Source organism: Numida meleagris, chromosome 3 (assembly GCF_002078875.1).
Source record: "Numida meleagris isolate 19003 breed g44 Domestic line chromosome 3, NumMel1.0, whole genome shotgun sequence".
Lineage (NCBI taxonomy): Eukaryota > Metazoa > Chordata > Aves > Galliformes > Numididae > Numida > Numida meleagris.
Genome location: NC_034411.1, coordinates 52,199,679 through 52,212,842, shown reverse-complemented (window position 1 = coordinate 52,212,842; position 13,164 = coordinate 52,199,679). Strand labels below are relative to the sequence as shown.

Genomic DNA, 13,164 nt, shown 5'->3' with positions numbered 1-13,164 from the left:
ATGTCTCTCAACTCTATATCTAAACGTTTCTTGAACACTTCCAGAGACGGTGACTCAACCACCTCCCTGGGCAGCCCATTCCAGCGCCTGACCACTCTTTCAGAAAAGTAGTGTTTCCTAATGTCCAGCCTAAATCTCCCCTGGCGCAACTTGAAGCCATTCCATCTCTATATATAAAGCTATAAAACACAGCTTTGATATAAAAGGCAGATTAATTTGGTTCCCTTCGTTTTGAAAATGTGAATAAAATGACTTACAGGATACCCAAAAATACATCCAGAAACACACTCGTATAGACACAACCACAGTGGTCTGAAGTCACATCAGAGATAAAATTGAAGCTCTATCTGTTCAAACAAAGTGTCTCCAGTCAGAAACCAATCTTCCTCCTGCTCTGCAATCTGCATCTCATTCTAGGGTAGGAGGTTTTCAGGAGGGAAGTCTGGTAAATAACAAAAAACTTTAAAGAAATGATGTTGTTAGATTTTACCCACAGTTTACATTTTTTAAATTACTCTAATGCTTCTTTGACTCTTCATACCTCCAAAGTGGCTTGGCTCTTGCATTTATTACGCTTCAGAGGCCAGCCACAACATCACACAGCACTCCAGCACCAAATACTTCTGCATTTTCTGCCAACTAAGCAAGTCAGTGTCTCCTACACCCTGCATTTGGTATTTAATAACAAACATAAGGTAGGAAGAACAAACTCTGTGGTCGAAAACAATAAAAAAAATATCTACTTGAAAAGGGTATACTTCCAGTGGCACAATGATAATACATCATATCTCATGTTTGCCTGCTCAGAAGCAGTTGGCAAACCGAAGCACCCACAAGTAGAGAGTGTACATTTAGGTGTGCTCCTAGGTACTCCACAAGGCCCCACTCCAGCCTTTCTGCCGCTTATGGACCTATGTGAATTCAGCTGGGGGCTGCAGAAAGTAATCGCCATCTCTGGCTGAAAGACAGCAGGTGAAGGATATACACCCTAGCAAGGACAGATGGGAACGTGGTGTAAACAGCACTGACTGCCTGTGAGCTCTTCCAATACAGCCAAATACTCCCAGCACAACTTATGGCACTTCTGCCCTAACCAACATGGGCTTCAGAACAAGTCTGCCTGGCGAATTTTTCTAGAAAGAACACACAGAGGACTCACCAGTCTGTTATCAGCACGAATTACTATGAATATTAGCACTAGAATTCTAGTACTTATCCTCATTCCCAGAAAGACAGAAATATAAAAGAAATAGAAAGCATTATTTGAATTTGGTGGACAGCTTTAACACACAAAGTACACTTAGAACTTTTAAGGAGTAGATAACCACCAACTCTTCACATTGAGATCATAATATAGGTGCTTCCTTAAAACAAACCTTTTTCAGAACATTAGAATCCTTCTACTGACCTGCTTAAATTTTGCTTCCCAGTAACTGTATCACCTGTGAAAGCAAATTGTCCATTTCACATCCAGCGCAGGCTTAAAAAGAAAAAACTTCCCTCCCAAAGAAATCATCTGTAGCACCTCTATGATAAAAGGATGCTGCTAAAAATGGCTAGCTGTCTTCAACAGGAAAATACAGCATCATGCAACTCATTCTTTTGGAGATTTAGAGTAATTTAATCAGTTTTTCCCTAATGATTGCACCTAATCATTTAACTTACATCACCTCATTTATGTTTTAAAAAACTACCAGAATTTTCCAGGTGAATAATTTATTTAAACATTTTGTTGTTGTTGTTGCCTGTTAACGGTACTCTTGGAAAATGAATATTCTGAAACAAAAGCCATAAATCACCACACAAATAGAAAGGAATGACCACAAAGTAGCTATATCTAAAACACAAATAAACCATAACACAAGGAACTAAATGAAATGCACGTCTAATGAATTAGTTCAAAACTAAGGTTTTGACTGCTACAGATTGGTAGCATTCAAAAGCTATGGTCTTCCTGCCACCTAACATCCTGCATGGATTAAGTTTGGAGTTCTCTGTTTAATTGCCTCTGGACCCTTTTGCTCAGATTCCTTCACAGATTCTTAATCCTCTTATTTGGCAAGGTCAAGGCCACAATCTAGATTTTGACGGTCACAAAGCACATACCACATTCAACACTTATCACCTTTCTGCTCGCAGTTGAGATGGAGGGATCTTGGGGACCATGCAGGAGAATGCCAGAATTCTTCAAAATAAAAACCTCTTCTTCTAGAGCAAGAGGCACTAGGGAACAGCCGTTAAGAGGAGACCGAACTACGTGCAAATGTGACAACTTTTAATATCTTTCACAAAGATTTTTTCTGGCAGAGACTACCTAATGTCTTCCCTTTGGTGAGACTAGAATACCAAAGTTCTGAAAATACACTTTGACAGAAATTGCAAGTCCTAGAAGAACCCCTTTAAAGCAAAGGCAAAGCCTTTCCAGGTGAAGTAGAAGCCTAGAAGGCTTTGTGAAATCTGAAAATGCAAATTATATAAGAGATATTTAAGTACATGGCTCTGGCAATTATGGAAATAGCTGGTGCAGACAGCAATACACTGGAGGGACAGCCCTTAAAATCCTGGTAGGGGAACGATTGGGAACTAAAGACACAAATCAATACAGTCTTTACAGAGAAAATTGTAAGAAAATACACATAGTTCTTGTCCAAACTGTATATTTACTATGGCTAGGCAGTAATCCCCAGTGCCATCAATTAAGACCTTCATTTTCATGAGCAGTATGTTTGTACTTCTAACGAAATGCAAACATTAGGCACGGTTAGAAAAAATTAATGGAAGCCAAAATGTAGTTTTGCTGTCAGCTCACTCTCATATTAGTGCGCAATTGCTTCTCAAAACTGAGTCTACTGGTCAGAAAACAATCCTAAAACTGTACTTATACATAATGAACTACAGATTGGTTACTCTTTCACCCCAAAGTATTACTTTCTTGTAATAAAGTCTGACACTGAAGAAGAAAATATGTAATCTTCTGCACCATAAATGTTTGCATTAATACATGCTGCATATTCACACCGATAGAGCTGAAGATGACTTACAGACATGGGTGTTTAGAATATGCCTATAAAGCAGGGCCGTGCGCTAGGACTTAGAATTTCTGAAATCTTGATTTCTCCACTTCCAATAAATACTGTTTGCTGACTTGAAAAATGATTGAGAACTCATAAAATGGACAAAATTTCAAAACCCATGTGGGGGTTGGCTAGGTACAAGCATCAAATTGTTTACTAAAATCAAGCCTACGTAGTGAGCCTCAAGAATTCTCCAGATACATGTATTTTATTATAAATTCTTGAAAAAACCATAGCTTCTAATTCTAAAAAAAAGTACGTGCCTATGAGTAGCCTTTCAGAAAAATATATTTTAAAATGAAAATTAAAATGTAACTTATGATCTGTAAACACATTATCATGCTTGAAGAAAGAAAGCTTTCTTCTCCTTTCCTCACAAGAAACGTAAGGAATTGAGAAAGGAATTAGAGTCCCAAGTCTTACTTTCCTGGCATCTGCCTGTGGCAGAAGTTAAGCAATATGTCAGTAAAGGTGAGAAAACTCCTATCTTAGTTCTCTCGTGACATCATAAGCTACATTGCAGACACCACAGCATGTGTGTACTTTACTGGGCAACAGAAAATATGGATGACTCAGCTGCCTGTAAAACATACTAGACTGACATGCACACTCACTGAAGATCTCTTCTCAGTGCAGAACAAGTGCAGTGAAGCAGCAACGCAAGCTGCTTCTCGAGCAGTGTTTCCAAACGCTCCTTGGTTACATCCTGGAATGAAGAGGAGCAGTAGTTTCTCAGTATCCAGGAATTACATGGCTGAGAACAGCAATACAGTTCCACACTTGTGATGTCCTAACACTATTAAGCTATCAATAAGGAGGGGGAGCAAGGACAGCAGGAAAATGCAGCTACAAACATAGGATGCACTGCACCAGAAAACTCCATGGAAGTGTACATATACCCTCCACCAGACAGCATCAGGGTATTCAAATTGAAATCTGACATGTTGCCCTGCACAAAGCTGCACAAAGGCAGCAGTAAGAAAAATACTGCATGAAAACCCACAGACAAGCAGTACTTTTTTCTTTGATAACTTGTGCAAAGAGTGTTTAGAATCAAAAAAAATCCAGCAGATAGTCTCTGGCATGATATACTCCATCAGCACTACCCAATTAAGTGTTTTGTTCTATTTCTCATTATGACTTGCTTTGACCTTTCACTTTTTTTTTTTTTTTTTGACTAATTCCTTTTTGAAATTCTGTGCCTCATTTTCATGCACGTTAGCGATCACAAGATACATTGAGAATGACAGGCAGTGACCATTACTGGAGGCTGCCGCGCTCGGGCTGTGATGCAGTTATCATCTGGAGGCTGGGACACCAGCATGGCACAAGAAGGTCACCCACACCCCTGTCCTTGCAGAGATCAGCACTTCTGAAAAACAGCCTAGTAAATCAAGATCTAACATCCAGAGTGTTTCACAAGAATTTCTATATCTCTTCCAGCAACAGTCATGAAAATTTCATATCAGAGAACAAACGTCATTAAAAGGAGTATACTGTTAGACATGACGGCACGTGCTGGGGCTGTGAAAGTAGGGGCAAAACACCCAGTCCCCTAACACCACCAGGACCAGTGAAAGACACAAAGACAGACAGTCTGAAGTGGCACAAAGAGATCTGATCACTAATCAGAGACAGAAATCCTCTGAGAGTCACAACCATCTCTGCAGGCTCTGAGAGACAGAATTAAATTGGCTTAGTACTATATTCAAAAGTGAATTTAATTAGCTGACATTAAGCAGGATAAGTTTGCAGTACCATGTTGCTCTGACAAGCCATCTCCAGAAGGGTAAGTGGAAGGTAAAGTCGTATTTTTCAAGATGAGATCACAGACATGCACCTACAATGTAATGAGCGTCTGCCAAGGGTGGCTCAGGGCTCAGGATGGGCACATCACTCTGCATGACAAAGCATGGTCTGCGATAAGAGGAGTCAGAAGCATGAATTCTGCGCATTTATTCTTATGGATGTGCATTGCACCTCTTTCTGATGTTGCCCCATCCATGAAGACAGCCTCAGCACAACCTCTGCCAGCTAGACCTGTCCCTGATGCCACCAGTGCACTGCGGTAGATGCCATTTGTCTCTGACTGTGCCCTTGGCTGTTTTTTCTGCTGGCACCCCACTGTGCTCCAGCCAGTGCCAGCGAGGAGCCAGGGAGAGGATGGTACAGGCAGAAGCTGTGGCTGCAATCTAGAGGTACAAAGCAACAAGTCAGGGTAAACCCAAATCAGGTGTTTCCCCAAGGAAGACTTGGAGGAAATGGAACAACACATTCCAAAGCAAAAGCCTCATGCAACTTAACAAGCCTCCCCTTTGCATGCCTCCTTCTGTTTGATGATGAACTTAGTTCTGGTGAAAAGTGTCTTGCTGTCAGTGCTAGAAATCCTGATGGAAATCCAGCTGATGTGCAAAGTAGGCATATGCTCACCCCAGGCTGTGACTATGGACACTACTGCTTACATCACTCAGGTTCATGCCCCAGCCCTGGAATTAGCACCAAGCCAAATGTACCAGGCAAGACAGAGGCTTTGACCATCCCATTAGCAGCAATCCCTTGGGAGTTGCTGCTCCAGTACATGCCACAACTGCACAGTAATGTAAGCTCTCAATTTAGGCCAAGTGTGCCCTTCCTCATGCCACAGCTCCTCTCACCAGATGCATATTTAGGCTGCGTGACCCTGTGTAGCCACAAACAGGTTTTAAGACCAAGCTCTTCCTTGGCACCCCATGCATCAGCCTGCTTTACTGGCTTCTTACGCTGACAAACCCTCCTGCAAACCCAGCCAACCTCCCTTCCACATCTGGACTAATAAATCTATTGTGCCCAACTCCATCCCTGACCCAGCATGATCTACCAGCAGAGGCAAAGCGGAGAGCAGCAGCTGGCAGGCAGGGATGAAATTCGGCAGGGGACAGAGACCCAAGTTCTTCAACCCATTGAATCTCTCCATTTGTTTTCTCTTATTTATAGAAAACAATCATGCTGCTTTTCAGCTATACTGAGCACCACAAATACAAATACTACTAGCTACTTACATATATCACTTTACTATACATATAAGAATTGCCTTCAACTAAACCCAGCTACAAATGGAGGACATACGATTCTGTAGTATTAATTCTTAATTATTCCACTCTCTGCAGGAAACTCAAGTCCACAGCTGAGTGCGAATAAAGACACAAGATCTTTATGATACGAAAAGCGAAACAATGGCCTGACATGACCTAACTAAAGCACAGGATACTGCCTCCCCAGGGCAGAAATCTCCGTACTCCAAAACTTCCTTCAAAGTGCTCTGAATACATTACTAGACAAAGAAACATGAAATTCAATTTGCAAAGCAACATTTTTAAAACAGCACCATCTAACATTATTCCATAAATCTTAAAAAAAAAAAAAAAAAAAAAAAAAAAAAAACCTAAGTGTTTTAAGTCAGAAAGGACTTTTAAACTTCAGAATGAAACAAATTTAAGCCTGAATCACAACACAAAGATACATGTAATAAACTCTAAATACGTCAAAAGCTTCACTGGAACAAGGTCTGCTGAAGGTCTAGCATAGGGCTTACGGTTCACACAGCATCACAAGGCTGACCTCTGTGCAACATCTGGTGCTGGGAGTGCTACCCTATGTGGATAGAGGAACGGACTCAGCTCTCAGCTGCCTTGAGTTTTAGATCTGACACTGGAAGGCATCTCATCACCTGTCTTTGATTCCCATGATAATATTTCTTTCCTCTCCTAATCTTGTCAGATATTACACTGTATATAGGGTGTGCCTTAAGATGCAAGTCAAGGAAGCCTACATCTTCACAGAAACCTTCAGACATTACCATGGAGAAAATAATAAATCATTTAAATCTCACAGTTCCAACATTTTACCATTTTTACAGAGCTTCCTATTCAGCAAGTATTCTCAAAGGAATACACTGTCTTCCTCCCAAGATATCTTTCGTAGCTTTGTTTCCTCAGTAAAAAAAGACCTGCAGCCACACTACCTGTAATGGCATGCCCCTACCTCTCTCTTCCCTACTAATTTCTCTGAAGAGATTTAACAGGTGTAGCAAGCTTAAAGCTACTAAGTTGCCAGAAGTTCCTTCCAATCCCAGTTTGCGCTCCAGCAGGCAAGAGCGGGTCCATTGGGGTCCTCCTGAAGGGAAAAACAGCAGTGCCAACTCATAAAACAGCACAGAATCCCTAGCGAAAAGAGATGCAGCACTGCTAAAAGCTGAAGTCCACTCCTAACCAGGCACCTGAAGGCGAACCCATAAAGAAAGGTGGGAAGGAAGCAGGTCTGGACGCTGCAACACCTGTGCTATGGGTCAGAGTGCTCTAGCTGGCTCTTCACCAGACACATCTGCTGCCACCTCAGCAGCAGCTGCTTCATAACCACCCAGTGCCTACATCTCCCTCTGAGTCCCCCAAGGTGGGGCACTGACAAATAACATCCCCTGAATCTGCTACTCCAGCACAGCCGCAACAAACTGCTGCTGCAAACACCAGTTTATTTCCTACAAATACCTTGTACCCAGTGCTTATCAAACATTTTACACATTACGTATTTGTGTGTAAAATTACATTAAGACATTTATACACATTGCTGAGACTTCAAAAATATTATCAGTGTAATGAAAAATACAAAAGAGAAAACTTTTAAAGTAATTTATTACTATTTCCCACACTTGGTAAAAAAAAAAAAAGTTGTTGTATCGATTTATCTATTTTATATTATCAAAAACATGTTTGAAAAGCAGTCACTGCTGGTTTCTAGCATCCTGTTCCCAGTTTTGCACTTTTAGCAACTACCAGTTTCATCTGTTGGTGAAGATTTTGAGTGGCTAGAACTAAGTGCAACTACAAGAAATGGCTTGAAATTGAAAGACAGATGACAGCAGTACGGAGTGAGTAACCAGAATATTTTAGAAAAATTTTAGACTTCTTTCTATTGATGTAATATGGACAACAGATGGGTTTTTAAATGCAACTCTTGGTACAACTTTGCATGTGAGAAGGAAAATAATTTGGAATTCGCGAGAACGGGAGCAGATTGTTCTGTGGATTCAGTTGGTGTCATTCCTCAGGCTTAAACTCTGCTGCAAAACACTGTAAGCAGAACAGCAGGAGTCCCAAAATTCCCCACCCTGGCTCCAGCTCAATAAGCTGTTTCCATTCACAAAGCATGTACACCTATATTAAAGAGCATGTGCAGGACTCAGGGATTTCACTACAACTTAGGAACCTGCCTGGAATTAAAGCTGCACTTCAGGGTTTTGTGAAGCAATCAGCAGGTATACCTGGCAGATATTTGGCCCAAGGTGGGCTCTTCTTTTCACTCCCTCTGTATGTCATGTTTTCCACCACCACAGGATTCTCTGCATTTGCTAGGCAGCGCTCACTGAGGTGGCAGGGAAGGATGGGTGCAGCAGCAAGTAGGATGCATCCCAGCAACAAGAACTGCTGGACAGGGGATGAGATGAGCGGAAGGGATTGCCAATGGGCAGCACGTCCTCCTGAATATGCCAGAAGGGTGACTGGCAAAAGACAAGGAAGTAAAGTGGGCAGTATCAACAGCACAAGTTTAATTATTTAAATTACCTAAATTAGCACAGCCCTCCCTGCTGCCTTCACAGCACCAATTCTGTGGCATCACCCACTCACAGTAGCTGGGGGCAGAGCTGTGAAAGGCTGCAAGGTCTGGGTATGAAGCAGGGATGAGTAACGTTTCCCAGACAGGTCTGTCAGTGAGGTGCACATGTTGCTGATGTAGGAAGTTATCAGAGCCTAGCTCTCCACACCTCCTCACCACAGCCAGCTCTGATTCCCAAACTGGTATTCATAGAGCTCCACTACAACATCCCAACCAGGGCAGAAGCCAAGGTAACTGCACTGTCTTTGGGCACAGATGGACAGGTCACAATACTGAGCGTGGAGGGGACCTCTGGAGGCCATCTGCTCCCATTCCCTGCATCTTGGTTTCTCAGGACTGTACCATCATCTGGTATGAACTGGCATGACTCTGGGGCTGCCCACGAAGTCTGGGGGGGTTGGACTAGATGATCTCTAGAGATCCCTTCCAGCCCCTACAATTTTGCAAAAAATAAAAAATAAAGATTTGCTTACCTATCCCCATCATGATTAGTGACATTTGAAGACTGAATTGTAAAATCTTGTAGATAGGACCAGGTGTCTTATAAGAAGCGTTCTTTTAACTTTCTCAGTCGTCTTGCTGACCCATACATACCACAGATGCCATAAAGTCTACCAGGCAAGGCCTATGAGAGTCCTTAGGGCCTTCCTCCTGCAGGAAGCATTGCTGTGCCCTTCATATCTGCAAACATTTTCTAGGGTTCCCACTTGCTACCTTATACCAGACTTTGCTCAGGTCAGTTACTCTCGGAATTCCCTAGATACTTTAAAATGCATATTTCACAAAGTTGAAAAAAAAATCAGGGTAAAACCAGGGCATTCTGCATTGCTTGTATTTGTTCTTTCCACAGCAGAAATATCTTTGCCCTGAACTCTTCAAAGTTTCTGTTTAACACTCAGCACAATGCAATATCTTACATTACAAACGTCCACCTTGAATTTTACCAGTTATTTGTGGAGGAAAAACACATCCCTTCTCCTAAATGGGGCATTTAACATTTGGACTCAGATCTACACAAGTTGCCCTTCACAGCACCGTAGTCTCTGACTGCCTTAGCCAGGCTGTTTTCACTCCTAAGCAAAGAAGAAAGATCTGGGCCCTGAAGCTGCATGTAGCCTGACTGCTGTATGGTCTTTAACAGCAGTCTACTCATAGTAAGTAGTGCAATTATTGATCGCTCAGAGAATGGGCACTTAAAAGCAGACCAAAAAAAAAAAAAAAAAAAAGGTTCAAGTCTTGCAATTGGTGTCTGCACAAAGCTCCTGCTAGCTCTGTGTGGATCAAAAGCAAATACAGCATCTGCCTACATGACATCTCAGTCAGGTGAGGAAGTGTTACTGACAAAAAGAGACTATTGCACGAGGGTATTTTTGTGCACAACTCATATTTATGAATTTAACTCACATGAAAATCAGTGTAAGGTGGTGTGAACTTTACCCCAAACCCATGAGCTGTGTAGCGGAACCAGGAACTGAATCTGTGGGCGTTAAGCCCCTCCCAGCCAGCTAGTCACTAGACCGTGTTTCCCTAGGTAGAGAATTACATACTGCAAGTACATGACAGCAGCTGCATACTGCTGAGCTTCTGTGATCAACACCTGATGGACAGTATAACATGCTGAAATAAAATAAAATATATACTCTATGCACAGGACTGTCATTTCAACTCTCAATATAAAGTGTTCAAATTCCACATGCAAACACAAGAACTAAAAGTAGATTTGCAGGTGAAACAAAACACGCATTGAAGCATGGAGTGTTATTCTAGTTTTCAGATTATCTTAAAAAAATAGTTTCTTTTCAAATCTACACCTCAGCGGAAATGAAAAAATTCTCTTTCTCACTGCTGCAGCCAGGCATCTTACTGTAGCGCACTAGCAAAACCGACGAGCTGCAGAACGAATTGAGTTGGCACCACCATGGCAGAAAAGATTTCAGCCTACAAGAGCCGCACTGTGGAAAGCAACTGCTCAAGCAAGCACGCTCCATGCAGATAAACCAAATCTTCATGCTGCACTTAGAAAAACAAATTCCATTCACAAAACGAAGTCCAGCTATAAACATCTCCAAGGTTTGGGAGGGTTCAAAGCCAGGGTCAGCTGAGGTGAAGAAAGGGGACATACGCATTTCTGGATGGTGAGACAAGCTCTCTGGAACACAAACGTGTGTTGTGCTGGAGCTTCCAAAGAAATGTGTACCATGGCAATAGCAGCGCAGCATTACACCCACCTCAGTAGGAGTGACAGTGCATTCAGCCCACCTCTGTGGCCTTTCTTGTCTGGGACTGCACAAAAGCTTTTATTTCTCATTCCCCAAAGAGCAGAAGCATGATAAACTGTGATCTGACTGTGCCACAGCTGTTGTACATTCACATAGGACAAGTGGCAGGGTTGAGAACAATTACAGGAACAACACTAACATTCTCCAGTGAAATCCATACTAAAACCCATTGCTGCAATGAAGAGCTCAGTCCCTGCACCTCTGATATTATGTTATACAACCTTCAGTGTTACCTGGGGGATAATTCCCCCCTTCCCCCTACATACACACAGAAGTTTTGGGGATGCAAAGTGTTTGTGTTTCAACAACAAAATCTGGAAAAAGCATGTCCATTGCTTGGCTCCTCAGATCATGCCAGGGACCACAGAGTACAAAAATTAAGAGAAAGTAAGCCTGCAATAGCGACGTTTTAGTACAACTCTTCCATCTTAATCTATTCAGACTAAAACTTTGCTTCTAATTTATCAGCCTAACTGTACTTATTTTTTTCCCTTGAAGAACTGCTTCAGTCTGCTAGGAGAATTCGTCTTGCAGATGGCTTTGTAATGACATACAAACAGAGCATTAAACAGGAAAAACGCAACACATGATGTATTTTCCTTCTTTACATATTTAATCCTATTTTGCACCTTGCCACTTTCATGCTGAGCATCTCAAGTTCTGAGTAATTAGTGTAAATTAAATTTCACTTTTTTTTTTTTAAGTTGACAGAAATAGTGAAGCTGAATTGGTAATTATTTCAAGTTTTGCTGCAGTATGAGAACAACTTGATAACCTGGGGATACTTTAGGGGGTTGAATGGACAAGATAACATTAGCTTTTAAGAGAGGCAAGGAAAATGAGACAATTGCACACAACAGTTCCCAGGGCAAGAAATCTCTCCACAGAGCATTCTGACCCAGCCTATTAACCTCTGACAATCATTTCAAGGACCCCAGGATGTGAGAGCTGCTCCTCAACAAGCCACTCTGCACGCACGCACGCACACACACCCCACCACCCTCGTATGCAGCAGTTATTCACTGTATTTTCTTTCACACAGTAGCCACCTGCTTGCTCTGCTTCGCTCACTCAGGTTGCCCTGATCTCAACAGAAATTCCAGCAGAAAACAAGGGCAGCCTCTCCTGTGCTGCCCACACCTCACACCATGGCCAAAGAGCAGCCCCTGCTTCCCACCAAAGAGCAAGGGAAGGTCACACAAAGGACACTTAAACCCTCTTAATTAGTCATGTCATAAAATGGTGACCTAGCTACTACTGACAGTGTGCAAAAAAAAAAACAAAACAAAAAAAAACCAAACCAATAATTTAACTTGATGCCCCTACATAATATTCACCTACATTAAGGAAATCGCAGATTTGCAGAAAGGACATTACTACTAGCCAAAAATATTATAGAGTCAGAAGTAAAGAGTACTGGAGTCAAAACAACTAGAAAACATTTGATGAACTCTATATTTAGTTAACAATAATGCAAATTCAGGAAAGGGACCTTCTCCACCTACCAGATGTTTGTTGGTGTCCCTCTGTGGCACAACTACACCCGGCTCTATTGCTCTCTTAGTAACGCACAACTATACAAAACTAAGTCAGTTCAATAAGATAAATTAAAATTTTTCTAAGACTGAAACTTCTCTTAAGTTTTCATAAAAAGAAAGTTTCTTCTGAAGGGTGCTGCACTCATAGTCTGAGAGCAATCCAGCATTTGTTTAGAAAATAAGGACATAACGAGAGCAACACAATCCGCTTCCTTAAAATGCTTTTTCAACATGTTTTTCCGTGACCTGAGGGACCTTCTATGTGAGAAAACCCACGTTGAGAAAAGCCAGGCTTGTTCATCCCTTGTTCTCCAAGTTCAGAGTGCTAGCAACAGCGCTAGTTACAGGAGTAACTTGCAGACGTAACTGTTTCTTCTTCAGAGAGTAACATCTCTGCTGCTGTCTGCACTGACACATAATCAACAACCGCATTCATAAGCACGTATGGTAGCAGAGAAATGAAAACCATAAATATCAACACTTATTTTTGCTTATTTGCTACTAATATCAGTAAAATCTCAAAATACATCAGTTAGCAGTCCTTCTCTATGGTTTACAGTAATTTTATCCATATGTGAAGAAATACAGAAATATTTCCTCAACATGAGAAGGACAATTTGAAAA

General features: G+C 41.7%; 1 protein-coding gene across 2 annotated transcripts in view; it reads right to left on the bottom strand.

The window, feature by feature from the left end:
• HIVEP2 (human immunodeficiency virus type I enhancer binding protein 2) overlaps positions 1-13,164 on the bottom strand; it is a 133,377-nt gene that overhangs the window by 105,863 nt on the left and 14,350 nt on the right. The window contains exon 1 of one of the 2 annotated variants that reach the window (XM_021389524.1): positions 258-4,167. The exons of the other annotated variant lie outside the window; for it this stretch is intronic. The gene's annotated coding sequence lies outside the window, so the exon portion shown is untranslated. Of the gene's footprint in view, positions 1-257; positions 4,168-13,164 lie in introns of those variants that run through there. 2 annotated transcript variants of the gene reach the window in all.